The following is an 11,211-nucleotide window of genomic DNA, read 5'->3' on the forward strand; positions in this document are numbered from 1 at the left end:
GTAAAATTGAAAACTCGATTACAGGCAAGCTTAAGAGCTCTACCGCCGGGGATTGGGTACCAACAAGAAAAAAATGTTTGAACGCCTTGCAACCGCAAAACAAGGCACCATCCTTGAAATTGAACCAAATACCGCAGTAACCGAAACAAAAGGGCTTCGGTCGAAAGGAAAGGAAGGAAAGCGGCCTGGCCTTTGGGGTGGGGGGGGGAACATTTCTCCTGCAAAACCGCAGCACGAATGGATTCGGATACCCCAAAATCGGAAGCAAAATGTTTCAAATTGAAAATAATGCAGTTTAAGTTGCGAGATGCGGGCTTTTAGCCCGCCGTCGATCGATGTCTTATTTCCGATGTCGCTGTTTGAAGGCCGTCCGCTGACTTGCCAGCGGTGAGCGAGCTGGAGCCCATAATTGGATAAAAGCATCAGCATTTACGAACTGATCGGTGCCGGGAATGGAATGGAAGAAAAAGGGGCGCAAAAATTCGATACCGAGTGCCAAATGGATTTGTTATTTATGATTGGCCGGAACGTGTAGCGAAACATGCAGCTAGCGCCGATTCACGCGTGACTCTGTCCACTTTAGGCGGAAGCGTTTAAGTAACCGCTCATAAGCATGATTTCCTCAGCGGTTCCAGTGTGCGGTCTTCACAGCCCGTGGGGCCTTAAGGATCCATCGGTGAATGTGCTAAGCACGTGCTGCGCCTTTTAGCAAGCAAGAAGAGAAGAAGCAAAAAGGTGCCGTTTTACGTCCACAATCCAAATGGTTTTATGGAAGCGAACAAGCAAACATTATATTTTCCCTGCAGTAACAGAAATAGATGCTGTCATATCTAAGAAAAAAGAGGAGCTAAAGCTATACTTATGATGAATATATGGAACAGAAGCAGAAGGTTAACACTTCATCCATCCTGCAGCTCTCGGGGCGACCCTTTAACGTTGATAACTTTAGTATACTTGCAAGGAAAGTAATATGCGAAACCGGGAATGTCCTGAATAAGGCTAAGATTTAGAATTAAAGCTCGTAGTTTTCATAAATTGGGTGGGAGAAACGCGCTGATAACATAACCCTTAGCTGTTAAAATAAAATAATCATTAAATAAATAAATTAATTTACATAATATCGTCCTATCGAAAAATCACCAGTAAGAGAGTGACGCATAAAATAATTTAATCATAGGGTGTAAAAAATACCATTTTAAGCGCGTAGTAGTTAGGCGTTTACATTAATAAAAACAGTTTAATTAGTAAAAAAACATACACTATACGTGAAAAATCTGCTTTCAAAGCCCCGTTCTCAGAGTGCTCGCGGGTGAAATTGAACTCCTTGAGCATATTTCATTTTATACTTAATTAAGGCAATTATTTTTTCCGCTCCGCTAAGCACGAAAACAGATTTGCAGCCGCCGTAACAGAAGTCGGCGTTCCAGAAGTGGCGTTACGAGATGCCAATTCTGCCGGCCGCGCTCTGTATCAAGCGGCTTTTTCGTCCCCGTATTGTCCACATGCCAGTTAGCAGGTTGGCTGGTTGACTGGTTAGGTCCTTTGCCTGTCTTTTTAACTTTCTTTCATCTTCCCGCAAAACCTTCTTCGCGCCGAGGCACACGGACCGAGGCCGAGGCCTGCTTCTACAGCGACCGTTTCTGACCTCGTGTTGGATGATACTTGAATCAGCGAGAAGCAAACTTTACCATACTAACCAATGTGCGGGGTCATGGGTTTCGCCATCGGTAGCGGCAGACTTTCTAGTTTAACTAAACATGAGCCTCACCCCGGTCCGTTATCGAAATACCTTACGCATGACAACATTTTGTCGGCAACATTTTGTCGTTCGCGTGTACTTCTCGGAAGTGACAGATGGTGTGTTGGTTTGAATTTTCGCAAATACGCTCCCTCTCATGCCCAATCATCAACTGCCACGTCGAAGACTTTATTCCACTGCTGGTTGGCACCGTGCAGGAGGCAACAACTTCTTCTTGTACCACTATGAAGAGCTTGCAAATTTGCTACTTGCTGTGAGTACAGTCTACAGAAGCATTCAAAGTTGATGCTGCCAATACTACCGAGAGTAAATTTCACTCCGAAAACGCCACGCACTTTACGAGCGACATAATTTACCAAACAAACGATCAACGATCAAATTAATAATAATTTTCAGATTTCCAAGCTTACATTATTTCGTGCAAATGTAGCCAGTAGAATGGATGTTTTTAAAATTTACAATTTTTTAAATTGCTTACGTATATGCAAAATGACAGCGCTACTTATAAGTACACCCTTCTTAACAGGAAGAGCAGAAAATTACAAAAATAAGGAAGCTCGTTTGCTGGATGTCTTTAAGTGCACACCTTCTTCGAAGAATGAAATACTTAAAAACAGTAGTAGTGTGGCTCTAGCTCTGATAGACATCGTGGACGTTTACCACCGAAATCATCCGCCAAGCATCGGATAATCTTGAAGTGAAAGATCAACATGCAACGCTTCCCTCCCCGAAAAACAACGAAACTCTTTTGTTGTAACCATCAGCACCCCGTGCAACTAACCAAACACCCTCAGATATCCTGCTAAGCGTGCTGAAAGGAAGAAAAACAGCTGCACCATAACTAGCTCAAGCGCCATAAGCAAGCGGCTTCGCAAACGGGCATTGTTCGTGTAGGAAATTCATTAACGAAAAATATAATCATCCTTTCCCATCAAATCAATTTCCGCTGTTTTCCACCATTTATGACGGGCATCCACGCGAGCGCTTAGCGATTCCGATGGTGCTGGGTGCTTTTTGATTTGTAAACGCATTCCCGCACTGCCACGTCCGGAAACTTAACCACCCGAACCAGCCGAACCAGGCGAGCTGCCATCGCTGGTCGTTGGTTTGTCTTACTTTGTTTGGACTTGCGGATGGATACAGCCAACAGATCCTTCATCAGGCCATTATTTGATCGTAGCAGCAAAGCGTACCATTGCAGGTTCCGCTTGCTTTCAAACACACTCTCATCCCTAGCCGGGTTTCTTGTGTTGCAAAAATAAAGAACAACGCCACCGAAAGTAACGGAACCGCTGCATTACGTGCGGGCAGTGGACAGTTTGTTGTGCATAGCACGAGAAGCAAACTGTTGTTCAATAGTTAATCAACGGCTTGGTTCCGTTATTTCACTCCTTGCCGTTTCTTGCCAAACTGGCTGACTTTCCAAGGCGCAAACCCCCAACCACCCACGAATCATGCCGATGCCGAAGTAGCTTTCTCAGCGATACCGTTTCCAGGCAACAGCGGGCACGAATGTTGCAAAAAGGAAATTATTCAAACAAGCGGAAGCAAACTGCTACATAATTTTGTTGACCGACATTTTGGATTGGAACTACTTCGCCTCGTGCGAAGGCACATCCATCTGGCAGGAAGCACTCTGGCTCGGTACAGTAGATGTGCCAAGGGAAGACAAAGCAGGACACGGTAGTTTTAGTCAAAATTTGTTAATCAAGATTTTAATAAGATCGTGATTCATCATTCCACGTGCCCACTCTTCACACCAGCACCGTGAGTTTTAAAGACTTTGGGTACATTTTCCGGTGCTGAAACGCCAATGCTCCGGAGGATCGTTTGACTGACCAGTTACAACATTTATCACTCGTTGTGCAGGCGTTCTTCCCAGTAATGAATTGATGCACCTGCTTGGTTAAAGAACGCAAAACATCATATTAAACTAATTAGATGAGACTCCGACAATTCAAGTGCTAATTGAATTGCAACTGTCGTTTACTTTTGGCCTTTTTCCCTCAGGTTTTCGGATCGGTACTAGCAGCCTTAAGCGTGAGTGGCATCCACGAAAAGCGATTATCAACGTCGGAGGGGTTTTGCTGTTGTTTTGCCCCCCCCATTTCAACAAGTTTATTGCGAACAAGTCCCTTCCGAACAATCAAGATACTAGATGTCAACTTGTGAAAGGGTTTCGTCAAGTCCAGTGCGCTGGTGTTCCGTTGCCGCCCACGTCACACCGTGTGCTGTATAGCAAGAGGTGAAGGCGAGAAGAGACTTCGGCATGCTAAAAATGGTACGTTAGCGCATTCCGAAATTCTTTTCAGTGATCCCTTCCCTGGGCTATCTGTCGGGTTGACTGGTGAATCGTGTTGGAAAGTTAATTTCACACTAATTAGAGGTTTATTAAATCCTTTTAATTTCAACAAGCAACGCTAAGCAGATCTCCGCGGGAATCTTTGAAAAATCGGCGCTAGGCAGTCGCAGGAAAATTTAATTAAATCCCTTTTACCGATAGTATCTCGCCGATAAGAACAGAAAACGTCTGTTCTCGTGGCATCGGTGGTGGCATCGGGCCTGTACATTTTTCGGCTTGTGGAATTTAAAATATTTTATTCTCGCCTAGTAATGAAGCAAAAATGTGCTCATCAAATCTTGGCTACTTAAAATACACAAATATCGTGTTAAGCTCCATAAACCAAAATTTAAGGCGAAAATTGCTGCCGGTATATTGTTCAACGAATATGTAGACTAAAAAAAAGACAAACGTTTCTCGCACATCATGTTTCTTCGTTAAAAACGAAAGCAATTGCACTTTGTGGTCAGGAGAGTACTATTAATGCACATGGCAAAATAAATTATGATTAATTTATAATACATTATACTCACAGCTCTTCATTCACTCACTATCTTATAACTAACAATGTAAACACTACTCACGACTCGTGCTTAAGTAAAGCTCATGGTTACAGGCCGAAAATAAACATGATATTGAACTAAAAAAAAAGCAGCATAATATGATGATAGTGAAATTCGAAATTAATCGATTTGCTTCAGCACAAGAGCAATATAATCGCTTCATAGATTACATACGTTCCTTTATCAACGAAGGTACGTTTGAAGATATTATGTTACACTGTGATGAGTAATTTTGTTTGTGAAATGATTCGACGCTTTCCTATGAGCGTAAGCGTGAGAAACATTTCAATCACCAGGCAGGTAAACACGCAGCACAAAACAAAACTTATCCTCCAGATTCGCAATGCTTACTACACGGTCAATAGGCAGGTTCACCAATGGGCAGAAGTGCTAGAGTGAAGGAAATTAATTTATTTTTCACGGCAAACAAAACTCAAAAAAATAATGTTGTGTAACGAGAACTCTTTCCCTTTGCCAGTAATTCTTCCCATGCTGGCGCGTTTTGCTGCCGGAAAATCGTGATCGCATGTCTAGAACCGTTTCACGATGATAACCCTAGCCGGTATATTGCTTCGCTTTCGGTGTACTTCAACGTTTCATTGTCCGCATCTGCCTACCGAAGGATCTTGGTTCATCATCATCCCCGGAACGAACGCGCACGACGAAAGCACTCTTTTAGTACATTCTCCTACACAATACTTAAACAGCTGTTACGGGGTGGAGTAGGCGTTAACGGTGCTATCGTGTCGAGTGTATTTTGCACTATCATGAAATTGCCGCATCATCATCATTTGCAGGTTATGATTACAGTTTTCTTTGACAAAACTTCATTCGCTAAGCCCATTTGCCGCCTATTCTATCCTTGATCTCGTGCAAAGATCGCTAAAATAGATGCATCATACAAATCACTGGTCGTGTAGGAGCTTTCATCATCTGGTAAAAGAGTGTTTGCCTTCATGAAATATTGTATTCCATTTGGATAGTGTAATGAGTTTGTTAATTGATTCAGGCCCCTTACTTTTTATATGAAAAATCTGTGAGAAACTTTAAACACAACCTGGAAAGTAAACATTTATGTTACTCCCTGCTTCTTTCCTGCTCAAAAAGAACCTCTACAGTTCACAGATGCTTTGCTAATAGTTTTGGGCATAATGTTGTTGATCTGAATCTACAAAACTACCAAAACCATCAGCACGGATTATAGGAACAATATTAAAGTCACCCGTTAATCATCTTCCTCGATACAAACACTGTCTTACTTTACAAGTAATTTAATCACCATCGTCATCATTTTCAAGAGATCATTTTATGTAAGACGCATTATCATAAAAATCATACCTCTTAGCTTAACTGATTGCGGAGGAAAATTCGCTATCCTACAAGCAACAAATAAGAGCAGAGAATATTGCCCTTCATCTCTCACGTTATTACGTTCTCAAAAAACTCGCGTAATAAACTACGAGCGAAGGATTAGTAGTAAAAGCAATTAAACATGCATTTTTACAACTCTCTCTCTCTCTCTCTCTCTCTCTCTCTCTCCGTGCCAAGGGATTTTCATAACTCAGCCTCAGCCAGGGACCTGCTTCAATTTGCAGATCGCTAACAACCGAATTTGCAGCACGCTTCATGCTTCATACCCAGCTATTGTGCATAGTTAGTGAGAATTAATTGGGTGTATGTGAGCTGGACATAAACAAAAGATAGCAATTTACCAAGCAGGTTTCATTTTGTTTTTTGACATACCCACCCAACTAGCTTCATTTTACGACGCAATTATGTCTGGCTTAGCAAACTCTTCTCAGAACGAACTTTGTAATACGAGCATTTTAATCACACAGATCATTCGCGTTCTTGCACGATAGAGGCAGATCAAATTTCGCTGGCCGATCGTCGCTTAGGAGAAATGGTTGAATAATGTGATTAATATTTTCTCCACATGTTTCATGAAACTCTAGCATTTTATGCATTCTCTTTTCATCATGCATACTCCTCTCATTTAGGCATGGTGAAACGGGAGTACAAATTTCGTTAATGCTTCAAAATTAGCTGGGTAATAAGTTTGCTGGAAATGCTTTCAAATGAGTTTGAAAAGTACCACAATAGGCCTTCGACAATTTTCTATCACATTTTTTATAGCTTCATGTTGGTTCGCAACAATTTATCAATTTGATTAACAGACACATTTTGAAATACCACTAGTGTATATGCTATTCGATTGCGTTGAAAAATTGTTGTGATGAAATTCTTCGTAGAACTAACATTCGACATGCGTTGAAACAATTGACATACGTGCAGTCATTCCTGGCCATTTCCAACTGCAACTGAGCCAACTACCCGCAACAACGGGCAAACGGGCTACACGATGCAGCGCGTTGAAGGTAAAACTGTTACAATCCATCATTTCATATCAATCAGAACCATAAATCATGCGTTCGTCTGATGGATAATATACGACTTGACAGCATACAAAAGCAATCTCGCTTGTCTGTGATGGAACAGCATCTTACCCTGCGTATTGCACGGAAGCTCTGGGATGATTCTATTACGGGCTCATTTAGATTGTGATACCTTCCTAGTGGCTGGATTCGTAGGTAAAAGATTCCTTCCGCAAGGGGCTACAACGCCCACGAAGTTTGTATTGAACTGTGGCTTTACTCACCAATATCCACACAGGAAAGGTGCGTTTTTCATCGGCTTGTTTTGAGAGAGGGTTTGACCATTGTCCGATGCGAGCTTGTTCGCTAAATTTAAAATTACCCGAAGCAACGAAACGATGGTGATGTCAGGAAATTGGAAACCATCATGACGTAGATTTCAATTCGTACGTTCACAAAAACCATACGTGCATGTTGAGGTAGTATCGTTACATTTTGTTTTCTGTACGTGGAAGCATTGGGAACGGATTTCATGATACACTGCTGAAATTCTTAATTTCTATGCATCTTTAATCAAATAAACAGCTCATTTACAAATTTTGAACCCAAGACTCAGACTACATCAATTATTAAATGTAAAAATTTTTGATGTTGAGTTATTTAAAAAAAATAAAAATACTTAACACATGTTTTGCAAAAATCCTAATCAGTTTAGTTTTATTTTGTAAAGACAATGTTGAATGAAAATTATATTTTTTTAGGATTACTTTCAAACATAAATAAAAGTAACACAGCACAACATTAAACCATTACTAAAGTTTGGGCATTAGCCAAAATCACTACACTTGTCTCCAGACGAACCAAAGGCAATAACACGTGCATAATTAACCGGAAGAAAGGTTGTTGTTCTAATACATGCTATGGTAAAAGTCAAACATACCCAGAAACCATCAATGTTTGGTTAAAGCAACCGTTAATTAGTAGTTACTGATATGGTTTAGTCATCTCTTTGATGATCAAATCAATTGCAACAAATACTCTCAGCCTTTTCGAATGTTCTTCTTCTTCGAGTGGCAAAAGTTCCGAAAGGATTAGCCTCAATCGTATGAATATTGTATTATTTTGTATCCTTTATTCGGCGACTTAAAGCATGCCTTGTGTGTGTTTTGGTCCTGCGTGGCTTGTGAAGGTTATGACAAAGAAATGATTGTAATAGAAAAGTTATGTCAATCCACAAGGATTTTTCATCACACAAGTATTTTTTCGAGTAGAGAAATATTTTTTTACCTAGCTTTATTAAGTTCATAAGTTAATAACGCGAAAACAATAACAGTAAGACCAAACGCTTTTATGCTTGTTTTTGTAGTAAAACATTTATTAAAAGAAAATTTATTTTTTTAAATACTACGCGTATTGCATTTTAACCTAAAATCCTTTTTATTATTCAATTCAATTGCTTGGTTTGTCTAGTATTTTTAAATGATTAACATTATTTTTAGATAAGGTACTTTCATTGCTACAAGCACTAAATAGATTATTCAAGATAAACGCTCAATTCTAAGCGATTCTAAGACGTTTATCAATATTTTCTTTTCCATAATATTCCCTTGTATCTGCATGATCGAAGGTGAGTAAAGTATGACTTAATCATGCGCCAGGAACTGTGGAGGTACGTTTTTAACGTTAGCGCGGTGGCAAAACCCTCATTCCAGTTCAACTTCATGAACCCCATGCCAGTTCAACTTGATAGTCAGATAGTTAACTAAGAAAATTTCGAAATTGCAGACTTCTAGCATTTATATCTTCGAAGATACAAAGCTATAAAGTCAAAAATGCTTCACATCAATGAAATTTGGATTCAAATTTAATCAATTTATATTCAATTTTGATCGAAAAGTATGATTTTCCTTTGCTTTTATTCAAATAACATTTTATTTATTGTTTACCTTAAAGCAAATGTACAGTTTTACGTTTGATCAACAACATAACTGTTGGCATATTTGATTGGTCGTATCACTGTATAATTTCATATGATTAATATTCCTGCTGTTTTGTAACCTATCTGGGTTGCTTTGGAGATCTACTATACTAACTTTTTGGTGCAAATGAATAATTATTTACCCCTGCTGTTACAGACACTACATATCACTAAGAACAAGAAGGATAAATCGAACAACAAGAAATAGGACTACAGACTAGTAGCAATCCAATTTGCATAAGAAGGAAGCAAATATATTGGCAAGGTGAACGTTTCAGAAAAGTAATGATTTTTCCTGTAGCAAACATAAAATGAGAATATGTTATTGTACTATTAAATATTGATATTACGGCGTAGAAACATAATAATTTAAAAACTCTTTTTTCCTTATAAACTAACATTTTAATCAATGTTGGTTTTAGTTTTGCGTTTAACGACAATTGCGATTGTGAGGTGGATGTGCATTTATCTAATAATATTCAAGAAAAATGAGAAAATATCACATGACACATAAATAACCTCAACATATTTAGGATTCAAATTCAAAGCAAAAAATCGATGTCAATAACACTATCACCTATAGGGATTGATACAAAATGCTCCTGAAACAAAGAAAAACTGTGCACAGTGGCGCCCTCTGGATGTCTTAAACTTCAAATAATGCTTAGTTATGTTATAAAAGCGCTTTCAATAATATTTTTTTGTAAATTGTAGTTTAGTTATAGAATAAAATAGTTAAGACCGTAGATTGTTCCGGGCTGTCCTTTAGTGCAGTGCAAGAATAAATTATAATGTTTTCAAACGAAAGCGTTACTTTCAACGGTAATTGTTCGGGAATTTAAGATGTTGTACAATATTTCCATCATATGCATGCATTCTAAAAACGCTTTATACCTCTCCTTATCAACGCTGGCGCCATCTATTTGTCAACATGTGTTTATTTTTATGAGTGCACAGTCTAGCATTATAGCAAAACCATTATAGCATGTGATCTAAAATGAACAAAGCACATCGCTGTAAAAAGCTTGCAATGATATCAGCACATTTTATGAATGGTATATATATTTTGCGGAATGTTCAGCAGAATATTAGTGCGATTTGATTAGTTCCGTGTCGTTGCGTTACTGCATCGTTAAGTACATATAAAAATGTACATATCCATCAATCGTTTTAAATCAGTTCGTTATTTATTTTTCTCTTCACACTGATACAGAAAACTTCTTGTTCGGTTTTAAACAATATTTATGTCGCTGAAAGTTGAATACAAATATCATTTGACTATAGAGTCCCTTTTTCATTTTTTAAAGGATCCTGTTATCCATGAAAACCTAGATCGTGGAATCAATACAGGATCATTATTGCATTGCTATGTATGTACATGAACTTGTACTCATAGTTGAAAAACAAAGTTTTAATGAGGCTATAGATTTCTTTACATATCTTCATTGGATAGGTTTTCACTGATACACTTATATAAGATTTTTTGATGAAGAATTGTTTCAATGGCTAAAGTTTCTACACTTACGCGATAAAGAACTGTTATCCCGACGAACCGGTCGATTGCAATTCACCATTTTTCCTGTCCAAACTTTATGATAAAGGGTTTACATTACGTCAGTGATTAACATCAAAGAGTTGTTTCATCAGAATGTTGAATGCGGTATCAAGTTCCCGAATGAAAAAGTCTTACTAATTCACTTCCAAAACCCATCGCACGCCTCACCGCTGAACCCTTGGCGAGAATACTTGCTTGACATGTGTGCTTTCCTTCACAGTCACATGTACGAATGCTTGTTGATGAACATCAAAGAAGTGAACCGTTTTGGGGAGCAGTTCTAATGTTTTCGTAGCATAGAATGATCATCTGCATCGTACAGTTCAAACTCGCCGACATGATTTTACGAGCACCTTCATGAATGATGAATTTCCTATGCACCATCCCGAAAAAGTAGTTCCTTTGTACGTCGTTTCGAAAGCAAACATTATGCTAGTGCATTTGGCATAGCATCCCCTTTATTTTGGTTATCATGCTTCGTATGATAAAAATAAACCCAACTCTTTCTGCTTCCGTATTGCTCTGGTATCGAGCATCACTGTACATTCCTTTGCAAATGAATATGCGGTGGACAGTGATGGAGGTTAAAACTTTTGTAACAAGGATCAGGTTGCTGCTTCGCGGGATCCGCGTGATATGG

The sequence above is a fragment of the Anopheles nili genome, chromosome 3 (genome assembly GCF_943737925.1).
Source record: "Anopheles nili chromosome 3, idAnoNiliSN_F5_01, whole genome shotgun sequence".
NCBI lineage: Eukaryota > Metazoa > Arthropoda > Insecta > Diptera > Culicidae > Anopheles > Anopheles nili.